At 32.3% G+C, this 14,682-nt stretch overlaps 1 long non-coding RNA gene across 1 annotated transcript; it reads left to right on the top strand.

The window, feature by feature from the left end:
- Positions 1-821: 821 nt before the first annotated feature.
- Positions 822-14,466, top strand: LOC108376236 (uncharacterized). The gene is made up of 2 exons (XR_001849244.1): positions 822-1,084; positions 13,494-14,466. It is a non-coding gene; the product is annotated as an uncharacterized LOC108376236 (long non-coding RNA).
- The last annotated feature ends 216 nt before the right edge of the window (positions 14,467-14,682 follow it).

The following is a 14,682-nucleotide window of genomic DNA, read 5'->3' on the forward strand; positions in this document are numbered from 1 at the left end:
GAATAACAATATAAGTACTAAATGAAAGAAAAAATTATGTAAAATTTTAAAAATTGGTTCACAAGGACGAATAGATATTGAAAGATCCATTTTAATTAATGTTACTTTAAGGCAATAAATTCAGAAGGACGAAATTCGAGGATGTAATCGAAGGTATATTAGTCCAAAACATATATTTTTTCAAAACTAATTATTGCAAAATTTCCAGGATATTCAAGGATAAAATTTTGAAGGATATTTTCAATACCTAAAGGTCCTTATGCGCCAATACATTTAATCGGCTTTAATTCGACAGAGTTTTCTTGTTAATTTGGTGCCCATATTGTGCTCCTACATTGCACTGAGTTTTTTTTAATAATTTTTTGAAGTAATAATATTTTTCAAATATCAAAGTCCGTTTATAATTATGGAATTATAATTCTTCCAATGTGTAGTTAAAGCTTTTTGATTGTTTACTACCTAATTATGTTGTACTAAAACTTTTGCAAATACATTATTTCAATACATCTATGAAATTTCTAACAATAAGTCTACCTCGTTTTGCATTTATTTGCAATATTTGAAGGAACTGCTGCTACACTCACGGATTTGAGAGCTTACATCACACATGACCATTTAATTGAGGAGTAATACATACAGCATAATAAAAACAACAACAAAAACAATAACACCATAACAACAACCAAGCAAAATAGACATACATAAATGCAAAAAAAAAAACACAAAATTGCAAACTTTTATACCACAAACTAAATTTTTTAATCCATAACACTAGATTAGTAAAAAGCAGCAGGCTTAAGCACTAAGCATGTAAATTGATTTAATTTAAAGACATAGAGCACGAAATCAAAATTAGACAAGCTAGCTTAAGCCAAAATATTAAAGTAAACTTAAATTTTAGCATTTTATAAATTTACAGAGGAAATTCAGCAAAGTGAATGTGAATTTTGAAAAAGTGAAAAAAAAATATATATCTAATATTTTTTCAAGCGTATATTAAAGTTAGTGCTACTAATCGCAGGCAAAGACTATGCAAAATTTGTTCTGTATAGCTGTTGTTTCTACACTGCTCACAGAAATGTAAGTAAGTAAGAAATTTTCCTAACGTTATTTTTCCAACAACGCTAGTTTTGCGCATTCTATTTTGGCTAAACAAAAATATACGCTGAATTTATCCAAAGCTTTTGTCGCTTCTTTTTTTTAACATACAGTGGTGGAAAAAATAATAGAAACAAAAAATGTTTACTAGTTTTGCAAATTCTTCTTTTGTTTATTTAATGTTTAGTACTTCTTTAAAAAATTCTAACTCATAACATAAATCAGCGTTTAAAAAGTTCTAAAAAAACTTTTATGAAATTTTTAATTTTTTAATCATTTAGATACATCAACATTTCAAACTCAACAAATTCTAAAATTTTAAAAATTTGTTTTGAAACTTTTTTATCACAGGTTTTAGGACTATATGCAATTTTTAAAGCACATAAATAAACATTTTAAACTTCATGTAGTAGATACTTACAAAAATTTTAAACATTTTTATTATACATTTTTTTTTTTTTTACTTTTTAATCAGAAGTTTCAGAAGAATTCTGTGTTGCAGTGTTGTAGCCCATTCAATTTTAATGTGCAAGTGTCAAGTGGCTTCAATATACCGTTGATTTTTCAGCACTTTTTCGCCGTTGGTGTTGCGAATTTTCTTCCATACAATGCCTGAACGAAATTTATTTCTATATGGGCAAAAGTGCTCAACACACTCGCCGAAAAAAATTCTCAAAATTTTACACTTTATTATACTAAAATTGAATGGGCTACAAAACTGAATACCCAGAATTTTTCTAAACCCTAAATTTTTAAAATTTCAAATCTTTTTGGTGAATTCTGCACAAAGTGTGAAATGTTGATTTATAAATATGCTGCGAAATTGCATATATTTCTAAGAACTCTGATTAAAAAGCGGAGAAATTTGATAAACAATTTTGAATATTTTTTGTGAATCATGTACAAAGTTTGAAATGTTGATTTATATGCTGCGAACTGCATATGTGGTATATTTCTACTAAAGTCTGATTAAAACGTTAAAAAATTTTACAACAAAATTTTAAAATTTCAAATTTTTTTTCGTGAATTCTGCACAAAGTTTTAAATGTTGATTTATAGGTTGCAAAACTGCCTCTGATTAAAAGGTTAAAAAATTGGAAAACAAATTTTTAAAACATGATTTTTTTTTATAATTTCCGCGCAAACTTTTAAAAGTGGTTTTATATGCTTGTTTTTTTGTTTTGAGTTAGGCTTTTATAAAAAAAAGTTATTAGAAACTAAATAAACGAAAAAAATAATCCAAAATTTCTCAACATTCTATTACTTTCTCCACCACTCTTTGTCTCTGCTACCGCTCGCAATTTTTCTTTCACTGCTAATGAATCGCACTTCGCCTCCGCTTCGACTCTGCGCTTGGCTTATATTAATATTGAATTTTGTTGTGCTGTCATTCAATTTTTTATACTTCATTCTGTACATAACAGTTAATTTATATTTATGCTTTTAATGCGTTCAAAATCCTTCAATCTATATTTATTTATGCTCATGTATGCCTTTGACCATGCATTTCCATCAATTTCATTTAATTTGACTGCAAATCGTGCAAGGACACTGGCCGTCAATCGGCCACAATCAATACTGGTTTTTCTGCTTAATATTACGTAGTAGATGCATACGAACGTGCTATGCGTAGATGTATGTATGTATGTCTTTGTTTATGTGACAGTTCAATCGCCTTGTTCATTTCGTTTGAGTTAGGCAATGTCAAATATGTCAAAACGTCCAGCGAGTGAGTTGTTCCGTGATTGTCAGCTTAAAAGCTTTGGCTCGCACCAAGGCGACCATATACATACATATAAGTTTTTATTTTTACGTATTTATGTGCTCAGATGCTAAAATATACGTTTTGGCAAAGCGTTTGCTTTCTGGAAGAACTTATTGATACATTTTTTCTTTGTTTATGTAAGCACGAGGAAATGCTTGCCAGGCTGACTGAAAGTTTAAAATTTGTATCAACCATTTTTTTTAACTAGCTATTTTATCCCGAAAACTTGGTTTGCCGTTTAAACCTTGTAATTTACGAATAAAACTGAAAAGATTTTTGGGGGACAAAGAGCTCAGAATGTTGGTCTTTCAACACATCGCTGCCAAATGCCTCATAGCTAATTCTTGCGAAGACGGCGCAGAAGCACAAAAAGTGTGCCACCGTCTCAACCTATTCAAGGCAGGATGGAGAAATGAAGTTGTCAAGTAGGGCTATCACAGTCAGGTGTTTGTGCCACGTGAAGTGACCAGTCAGCAGTCCAACAACTTGTCTGCAGACCCGTCTGCACAGTGAGCGGAAAAAACTTCCGAAATTAAATGCGTCATGAGTTTTGCCCACCTGCAGCCCCTCGATACGACCCAGTTATTGCTGAGCGAAGCATTCTCCCAGTTTCTGATGGTGCCTTAACTGGTTGCGGACCGAGGAATGCCTGGTCTGAGCCAACTCTGGCAAAATGATCAGATGTCTCATTACCAGGTACTCACGAGTGACCAGGCAACCCGAGTAAACCAAGCCACATAACGATGTAGACTAACATAATTTAGTCGAGACTTACATTGTCGAACTAGTTTGGAAGTAATTAGAGGGCTGGCTAATGCCGTAAGTGCACCTATTTTCCACCACGTAGTTCGTGACCTTGAAAATTGTGAATACCTTGGGAAGACCGAGGCATATTCCCCAAGAGAAAAGTGAATCTTCTCCATATTATCTTCGATAACGATACCAGAACCTCACCCACGGTCAGTTTTCGGGTCATCAGTGAACATTCGGCAATGCGTGAGTCCTAGATACTTCACTTCGGGAAAAGTCTGAATTTCGACTTCTTTATGTATGAGGCGAATGAGACCATAGGACCTCCGCCTTCTGGTGAAGATCATAAGCCAAGATTTTGTTGGGTTAGCGGTTAGCCCGTTTCTATTACACCAAGTGTCAATCATATTCAGTGATTCAGTGTTATCTGCGCATTCCCGAAAGCAGCCGGCATAGATAGGCTCATGACTAGAGCGGCCACATCGTTGGCATAGGCTTGAGAGTAGATATAAGAGTCATTAAGAGTGACAAGATGATCATCAGTTACCAGGCACCAGAGCAAAGGCGGAAGCACCCCACCCTGAAGGCAGCGTTTGCTAACTCCGCGCGTCACATATTGACCTCCTTCTGCCCAAATCCTAATGACCCCCCAGCATTGAACGGATCCCTGGTACTTCCTGCCGTAGGACAGAATTGCACATGCTATCAAAGGTGGTATTGTCAAAAGCACCTCCAATGCCTTAAAAAATTCCCAAGGCCAAAAAGGCCTTCCTTTTTAATAACACTACTAATTCTGGCAACCACACTTTTCAAAGCCATCTCACAGGATTTCCCCGCCTTAGAGGCATGTTGATGCAAGGACAGATGATGTGATCAAAGCACTCTCCTTCGAATGTATGTTTTATACCATATTTTAAGCACGTTTTAGCACTCCCTCAATAATATCAGCGGCACTTAACGACAACATTTTTTGCAAATAAGATTTTGTTAATAATTCGTTTCTAGCGCCACCTGGTTGGTGAATTTTTTGTAAAACTCTTTCACTTCGCGTTGCCAAGTTTCTCAGGATAAACTGCGCCGCCTACTAACCCATCAGGATAGAACCGAATCGAGTTGGTATATACCCGGCCCCCATCTGTTCATTATTTTCCGCTTGTGCTGTACGGTGGATCTTAGGCAGGTGAGATGCATTATGGGTTGCCCTTATTGGCACCAGTGTTTTATTACTGTTCCACACCAAGGACGAAATTCTGCTGACTTTAAGTCAATTCAGCAGCTCGTCTGATCAAACCAAAGTTAGCGCAGATCTGAGAAACTTCAAAGGAACTAGGTGGGAAGTTACTGATAACATCTTTTTCAGTCTCTCCACACCAACAGTTAGCGAAGGTCAGTTCCACAAGTAAGCTAATTTATTGTCAAATAAACAAGACGAATTACACCAGGTCGTTTTCGGGAACACTCACAGCAGGGATATCAACCTGGAGACTCGAGAATAGCGTAAGTGGAAGATCGGGCCTGCAACTTAACCTCCGGTTTGAATAAGTCTGTGTACATTGTAACGTCCCCGTGCGACCCGATGAAGCGTGAAGAAAGGTTGGAAATCACATTCTATGATTCCTTCTCAAGGAACCCGAAACCATGATTGAGCTATATTAGTAGGCAGTTACGCATTCTTCAGTGGATTAGACCGGAATGACTAGTAACTAGAAGTATCTAAACGCAAAGGCCCTAACGGACTACAAGATTTTGAAAGTTTAATATTTATGCACAGCGGCAGTATACCAACAGAGCCCTTGACACCATGAAAACTCACGGCTTTAGCCGAAACCGCTTATATCAGAGGTCGCCTAGAAGAGGTTTACTTATCGAAAGCCTTCGAAACCGTTAGTTACTCAACGCTACCAGTGGACTGTGAGCTATTTCCCTATATTTCCTTATAAGAACCGACAAGCAAAGTTAAAAGTTATTTTTTGATATTCCTATCTCGATCCTCATCGTCGTTGCAAGCAGACTCAGACTGGGCCTAATCACCTTCGCTAGCATCTTATTAAATTGAAAAACCTCCGAAAGACTCTTTTAGAGAGATATTAGTTGCCTTCGGAATCTGTTTACTGTTTCTTCCTTGTTGTTTTGGTTAATTTTCGGAACGATCTCCATTTAGTAACGATCCAGCGTGCTGATGAAAAATAATTTAAATTAATTACAAACTAATTTCAATTGTAGTAATTAACAATATAACTAATTGGCACTTACGCCTCTATTCTGTTTCGCTGACAAATTCTTGTCGCAGTTTACGTAAAAATATTTAAAATTTGTCAGTAAAAAAAATGTGGTCACCAATACAGAATTGGGCTATTAGTTTCATTAATCAAGCCTAAATTGTAAGTTAAACGCGATTTATGGAAAAACACAAAACAATAGCAAAGGCAGAATATAATCGAATAACTACAGCTGCACATTACCCATTAATGCTATCTACTATGGATACAATGATTTTTGTTAAGCAGCGAACGTAAAGGCATTGGAGCTATTATCTGGGTGACCATGCTAACCATATCGAAATTAAATGTGACAACGTAGCGCTTTTGTGGTTATTGCACCACAGCAAACCACATACGGCATACAAAATGTGGTACATACATAAGTATGCAAATACATACATACATACTTTCGGGTGTACGTACAAAATTGTAATGCCAGCGCCGCAACACCATCTCACCGTGAAAAAAAAAATATGCAATAATTTGTGGTTGGTAGCTGCATTGATATGGCTTATTGATTTGCTACGAATTTGATGATTTGGCACGATTTTCCCAAAAAAAAATAAAAAATTGTGCACTAGACTGAAAGCTAAAGCTCTCTCATATCCCACTATTCTCTAATTTCTCTGACCTGAATTATCGCACAGATTTGAAAGAGAAATTCAAGTTTAAATGATTAAAGAAATATTGAATTCAGACCCAGAATTGGACACTTAATTAAAACATTATATGCCAAGTCCTATTAAGGCAGAAGTAAACTTACAAGATACTGCGCTAGAATACTTTCTTTATAACAATTTTACCATACCTGTTTGACTTACAGGGCCGTTCTGGCTAAGATAGTAAAAAGTTTTTCGTACGGCAAATGAAAGACAGATGGCAAGAAATTTTTTATTCTATCACAAAACTCTTAGAAAAAAAGCTCTCTCATTCAGCCACTCGTGGTGAAAAGCTATTTTGAGAGAAAGCACTTGTATACCACCTAGCTCGCGCTATGCCAACAATCGCAATGGTCGAGTGGGCAAAGCGCAAATAATTCATTCTTCAGAATTTTTTTTAAATTTAATTTAATTTTTAGAAATTTATTGCAAGTATTTTTTTTCCATTTTCTAATTTAATTTTGTTTAATGGTTTGGTTGTTATTGTTTTAAATTTTTTTTTTATTTATTTAATTGTTATGGAACTTATTTTGTTTTTCCGCTTTTAAATATATTTTTTTTAGTTTTCAGATTAGTTTTTTTAATTTCGTTTACTTTTAGAAATTCTTATTTTTTATTTTTTTAATTTAATTTGTAATTCTTTTGTTAATTGCCTCTTCTTTTAATTCTCAGATTTTTTGTTAAAAAAAAATAGTATTTTTTTACTTTATTTAAGTTTTATGATCCTATTCATTTTTTTAAATGTTTTTTTTCGTCTTTTAGGTAAAATAAAAAAAAAAATTAATTTAATTTAAATTTTAAGTACTACTTATATTTATGGACATTCAAATCCTGGATATAAATTTATGGTCATCTAAAACCTAGACATAAATTTATGGTCACCTCAAAGCTGGATATAAATTTTGGATTATTGAAAAAGTGGGCATCATTTTTTTGTCATTTAAAAACTGTACATAAAATTATGGTCATCTAATAACTGAAAAAAAAATTGTTCATCATATAAAAGAGGCATATAAAACTGACGTCTAACATCTCTCAATCGCACTTAATTGGAACAGTTTGGTGAACTCACTTCTTTTCACAACAGGTCTAAGTTGTGTCGTTGAAACCTCTGTAAGTCTGCTTTGCCGTAGCGACATCAAGCGAGGTTAGGCCAAAGTGGATACTTCGTGTAAGCTGGAAGTAATATTTTTTTAGCGGAATTTCGCCGAAAAACGACTGGATGAAATTGCTGTCCAGGAAGATGAGAAAAGACCGCTTAAACGCATCGACGTCTCCTCGTCTACATATTAAGCAGCATAGAAATTTCTCAAAACAATTTTATTTGGAACCCTTTCTTATTGCAGGTCCTACCCGGCTTATTTGTTAATTCTACACCTAAAGGACTCTGAACGGTCAATCTTAATCTCAATGTGCAAACAGTTTCTACCGGAAATATTTGGATCTGTCTTTAAAGTGGTCACAACTTTCTTTGAATTTTCGCGATCGGTTTTAAATCCCTTAACAACCTGACAATAGATTTTGCGCAAGCGCCCACCTCTAACAGGCCAAACAGGCCAAAGGGAATCAATCGAAATTGAACGGCGCTCGTAAAGAGCTACATGATGAATTTCCACTTTTTTCCTGCGTGATATTTTGATTTGGTGTTTCGCTCAGTGAAATCAAGTTCAAAAGCAAGCACGCGAATTTCGCGTTCAATTCTTTAATATTGGTAGGCTGTAAGTGTGTTTTTGGTTCAGTGTATTGGTAATTGGTGTATTTGAAAGAAATTGTACCAAAAATGGAAGAAATTGTAATAGGTAAAACAAGACGATGAACATTGATTTCAAAATCCATGTTTTCGTGATCCGATTGCGGAAACACGCATACCCAGCTGGCTAGAACAGGAAAGCTAGTCAAATTCATCTCGACCTAAGCAAATGAGGTATGTAAAATATGTATCACAATATAGGTGTCGGACTAAGCAGATTGAAGAAGGTTTAAGTTTGGAAATATTTTTAATAGTATTTAAAAAAGAAAAATCTGAAAATCTCCCAGATTTTTTGCTGGTTGAAAATATATATTTGGCTTAACTGAAATTAATTACACCTCATGTAGCTGAAATTCCATATATTCAGCGAAGCCTGTGAGGGCGAGCTAGTAGTAGTATATGAGAAAAATTACATAGATACTTATGTTATTCCACGGTCCTTATAAATGTATGACAATTGAATAACTCGAATATTGCATTAATGTATTTTTTCAACAGTTTATTTTTAATTTTTTTCCATAAATGTCTCATCATGACTACTTATGTATGTATGTAAATTAGGTTGCATCACAAAAAGCTTTAGTTTTCCCAACGGAATTAAAAAATTTATTGTATTATAAGACTTCAGTCAAAATATTTCGGAAAAATATTGATACTTCCAAGAATCTCATTATTTGGATTTCTTTAATAAATTTTTTTTTTTTGGTATTTATGGCCTTATAACAATTATATTCAAAAAATTTATTGAGCTTAAAGCCGTTTTTAATGAAAATTTTTGCAGAAAAAAAATCAGTATAAATTACCCGCTGAGCTAAGTTCGCCACGTAAACTTTTGTTGCTTTCCGCAAAAATGTTCACGAAAAACGCCCTCAAACTCAATAAAATTGTTGAATGTAGTTGATAAAAAATTTTAAACATTTTTATGCAAAACTTTTAACCTTAAAGTCTTCTATAATGTGAGTTGATTTTTAAGAAAAATAATTTTTAAAACAAAATTTATTTATTGACAAATCGATTTTCTGCCTTAGGTCCAGCTCATTAAATCATAATATTTTGCCAAAGATTTTGGCGGACGACTTAAAATATTATAAACTTTATATTTCCGATGGAAAAGCAGTTAGCGATTTTTTTGCCATGGGGGTTGATGCACCCTAATGTACATACAAACGTTTTAAAGTTGGCTACAGTATGTAATAACAAAATATTGATTAATAAACGGAAACATGCAGTTGTACTATTTACTACATTTGTTGCGAGCATTTTATCTATAAAATAAAATAGTTAAATAAATAAATGTTTCTAAACAAAATACACGTTTTAGCATGTGTTTTTCTGTAAATATTCGTTCAAATGCAACTTAGTATAATAAAAGAAAATGCACAAATTTCAGCACCATGTAATTTATATTCAGTTATATTTTTTTCTATTTATACATTTTCCACATTCGCGTGTATTTACTTATGTAAAACATTAATAAATACATGCATGTCTATAATTTTTTTCTGTTTTTTTTTTCAACAGAATCAAAGTTTTTTCGTTATCTATTCGCGTATTATTTAATAGCAAAATACGTGTTGACAGCAGATATTCGTAACTTTACCACAACTACACAAATGCTTTCTGCTATCACTTTCAAAGTGTTTAACAAATTCATATACATACACAAACATAGTATGCATGTACAATATACTATTTGCATGTAGATTGTATGTTTTCCAACGTTCTGATTTATTCCGCTCTAAATAATGTGTGGCAATTAAATTTGATAGTTTCCTATTTAATATGACTTTAATAAATACCTAATTTTTATGCAGCATATTTAATTGAAATCAATCTAAAATATTAATTTAATTTAAAAAGCTCCTAATAGTAAGTGATTAGTGCTGATAAAAAACAAGCAGCAATAAACGATTGTATTTTAGTGGAAATCAAATAAATAATTGCATTAACTTAATTTTAATAAATTTTGATTAATTAATTAGGTGGATTAAATTTTTCTAAACTATTGTGAGTCCGTAAAGGTTTCAAAATTTGTTTAGGTAAATATCGCACCTTTGACGCTATGTGCCAAAGAGAGGATAAACGCTTATACGATGCCATCAGAGTAGCGTTCTCATGCTACTTGAATTTCTTAGGCACTGCAGAAAAAAAAATATTTAAGAAATATGGTATCTCAAACTATGTTCACATATCAATATTAACTCAATCAAAGCTCGTTCTTTAATCAACCCGTTTTTACAGGCAAATCTTAGATTATTAGCCGTCAAATTTGTTGTGCTTGTTATTCTCACACCTCAAGGAAAATTTATGTATCTTCTCTGTGCCACCGTGATCACGTTTTTCTGCCATAATAAAAGTTATCGGTTAAATCTGAGATTATTTTATATTTACAGATTAACAAGGGACGAATTTTATATGGCTAATCTCTTGTTATAATTACAGATTAGGGTGGTAAGCTCGTAAATGGGGATAATGTACTTATGTATATGTGAACCTAGTATAAGCCTAGCTTAGTTTTCAGTTATATCGTAACTTATATAGCATAGTAGTAATAGTACGCTTGGCGGATGCTCTGATACTGCCCTCATTAGTCTACATACATATTCGAATTTGCTTCTTCTAATAAAAAGTTTAAAAATATACATCACAAGTCTGCTTTTTAGAAACATTGGTGCAATATAAAATCTCATTTTGGTGTTTTGAACAAAATTTCTTCTATGCCTGCGCAGTGGAAGCTCGCACTGCTTACCACTACACCTCAGCGGCCGCCATTTATTTTATATGGAGAAAAAAACTTTTGGTGGAAATGGTATAGAGTTCTTAAAAGTCAATATTCTTCGATCAAAAAACTCTGCTTCTCTGCAGGAGACTCCCAATAATAATACCCAATTGTTTATTTATGCATTTTTTCATAGTTACTATAATTTATAGGTTCGTCAAACTTTGTGCGCTTTGAGCGACCTCTAAATATTTTTTTGATTTCAAAATAAAAAATATGGCGTATACTTTTTTCGATATAGAAAAATCCCAGGGTGTGAGAGCATTAAAATTTCAAATTTACCCTCTTTGGACCACCTTAATGTACATACATAAGTGCAATTTACTTATTTTGGTTACTCTTACTCTCGTTCTGAGACATGCCTACACGCCTTACTAAAATGCTACTAACACTAGTGTGCATGATTTTATTAGAAATATGAATGTACTTATACGTATCGCCAATGCCTTTGCAAAACCGCCCAAATCGCCATAGTGGCAAACATGAGATTTGGTAACCCTGAACTCCAGGCACCGATGTTAACGCTTAACAATCGTAAAATGGTTATCTCAACAAAAAATTTTTAAAATTACAAATAGATGAAATGCCGCCTATCAACGTCAACGATCTTAAAGAAAATACGTTTTTTCGCTTTTCCTGTAAAATTTGACTGCCGTAAGATAGACGGTATTGCAGCTGGTCGATGGGGAGTTTTGCAAAGGCATCGGCGATGTGAATAATATGTGACATGAAATCTTTTAATGGTTTATTTTTTCTATAGCTTAACCTGACATGTCGTCTTCTATGTCAATTTTTTATGCATATTTTTTCTTAGATTTTTTTATATAACTACATCATTTTTATTTAGTGTACAAATTTGAGACAATAGTTTTTATTAAGTCTTTGTTTTAAGATATTTTTGTTATATTTTTAAATTTATATAAAGTAAGAATTATTTTTTTTTATACTTAAAATAACTTTTATAATTTTTTTTTATGGAACTTAAATAATCTCTAAGCAATTTATAATTTTTAAATATTTTATAAACACTACTTATTTGTTCGCCATACTTTTAACACTTCTAACCGAGCGATAATTTGTTTTAGTTTATTTCTGCTTTTACACACTCAAAATGCCAACGATAGTTGGTTTAAAAATTAAATATGTAAAAACTGTACATATAAATTTGTGAAGTCAAAAACCGGACATGGATTTATGCTTATTCCAAAATTGGACATACATTTTTCACGATTTATGAGCGAAGCATAAGCATAAATAAGACACGAATTTATGGTCACTCAAAAACGGGACATGCATTTTTGGTCACTTAAGAATTGTCTATTAGATTTGTGTTCTTTAAAAACTGAATATATATTTTGGTTATTTAAGTATCTACTGCTATATGTTTTAAAGTATTGTAATAGTAATTTATGGTCAATCAAAAAAGTGAACATAAATTATTTTCATATATAAACTGAGCATAACCGGCAATTTAAAAACTGGTCAATAAAATACGGGATAGGAATTTGGCGACATTACAAAAAAGGACATAAATTTATGGTCATTTAAAGAGTACACAAAGATTTTTAGGCTATGGAGAAATGAAAGAAGAAAGAAAAAAATGTATTTATAAATTGGATATACAGCATACCCTTGTTAATTGGCTGCTGCATGTGAAGAAAAACTCGAATAATTTAAAAAAAAAAAAAACTACAATATCTCATGGTAATTTTTCTATATCCATAATAAATCGATAAAAAGTCATGTTCCACTTTTACCGTCCATATTATATGTCCCTTTCAAATTTATACATACAAATGATTTTTCCACTTTTTCAGTCTCACTTTTATTTGGCCAGTTTTTAAATGACCAAATATTTATGTCTGGTCTTTTTTATGAACAAAAATTTCTGTCTCGTTTATAAATTGTCAAAAACGTTTGCCAAGTGTTTATATGGCTAAAAAAAAATTGTGTCCATTTTTAAAACAAACAAAAAATTTTGCAATTTTTTAAATGGCCAAAAATTTATGTCAAGTTCATTGACGAGTAAAAATTTATAACAAGCTTTAAAATTTAAACTTGGCAACGTTTTTTAATGGCTAAAAAAATTTTTAAAATTTTGAAATGAAAGAAATGGTAGCCATTTTTTAAACAATCCACCATTTATGTCTAGTTTTGTTTTTATTAATAAGCATTAATGAGTGCTTTCAAATTGCCGAAACTTATGCTAAGTTGTTAAGTGTCTAAAAAAATATATGTCGGAACGAAAACAGAAATTGGCAATTTTTTAATGGGCGAAAATTATGCCCTGTTTTCATAGGCAAAAATATGTGTACAGTTTTTACATTGAAGCGTTTATATGTACAATATACTCCAGTTTCAACATGGAACTAATCTATATTATTATGTTTTCTTTTTTCTCCTTCTCGCCTTCCATCTACTCTCTTTGCAGTCCAAACAGCCATTGAACGACGCTCCGAGCACTGCGTGTGTGTGAAAGGCCTTTGCTGTTACAAGATTATTATCATTATCAACGCATAATCATTATTATTGTTTTTCTTTTGCTTTGTTTTTGTTTTAATTTTTTCATCATGCAAACATCATGCGTACGACATACAGACACTTCACACATCATCCGCGCCGAAACAAGTTACATAAAGAAATATGTAAAAAATTTACTCACTCAGAAGCTAAATGCTCAATCATTCTAAGCAAAGATACGCCCAATTCATCGACGCTACCAAAAAATTAATCTCATCTTGTAAATATGTAATGGCACAATTCGTAAAACGAAAGGTAAAGGGAAAGAAAAGACATGTTTAGGTAAAGGAAAAGGTCAAGACACAACTGGAGTGTAGACCGTTTTTGCGCAAATTGAAAAAAAATGTGGAGCAAAAACAAACGAAAAAAGACTATGAAAAAGGCAAACTGGAAAAACTGATCTGTCTAGGAAATGTATAAATATATATGAAATATGTATGTACATAAATTATACATAAAGGCTTGAAATGCTGATAACAGGAAACTAATGAAAACAATTGAAAATAATGAAATATAAAAAGAGTAAAAATTAGTAAAATAACAAATAACTATTTTAACGCAGATACAGAACATAAAAAGTTACAGTCATACAATGTAGAATTTTTCAGTGAATTTGTTTAAAATTTCAACGCTAATTTTACTTTAAAAAATTTTAAAGGCAAGTTTGATATGTAGTATTAAAATAATTAAATGTTAAAATGCGAAATTTAAAATAATTTTTCTGGTCGATGAAAAATTCAAATATCTACAGTTTACATAAATGGCAAGAAAAATATGCAAGTCTTCATATTTTAAGGAGATCATGTCATTGGAATTGATTTGATTTGATTTGATGTGAATTCAGTCAACTGAATTCTTAATTTAAGCAAAGGCAAGACCATATACATATATACACAAACACACACACACACACACACGCAAGCTGCAAGTGGAAACTGACACGTACGCACAAAACACTGTACCAACAAAGCTGATGGAAAACAATACGAGCCAAGGTTAAAAAGTCAATTAAAAATGCCACTTTATTTGTGTGTACAGGTGAAGATTAAATTCAGCTGGCCACACCGAAGCAAACAATTCGCAATAACATTTTTTTTTCT

Source organism: Rhagoletis zephyria, unplaced genomic scaffold, assembly GCF_001687245.7.
Source record: "Rhagoletis zephyria isolate East Lansing unplaced genomic scaffold, Rhagoletis_zephyria_1.1 Rzeph_scaffold_10093, whole genome shotgun sequence".
Lineage (NCBI taxonomy): Eukaryota > Metazoa > Arthropoda > Insecta > Diptera > Tephritidae > Rhagoletis > Rhagoletis zephyria.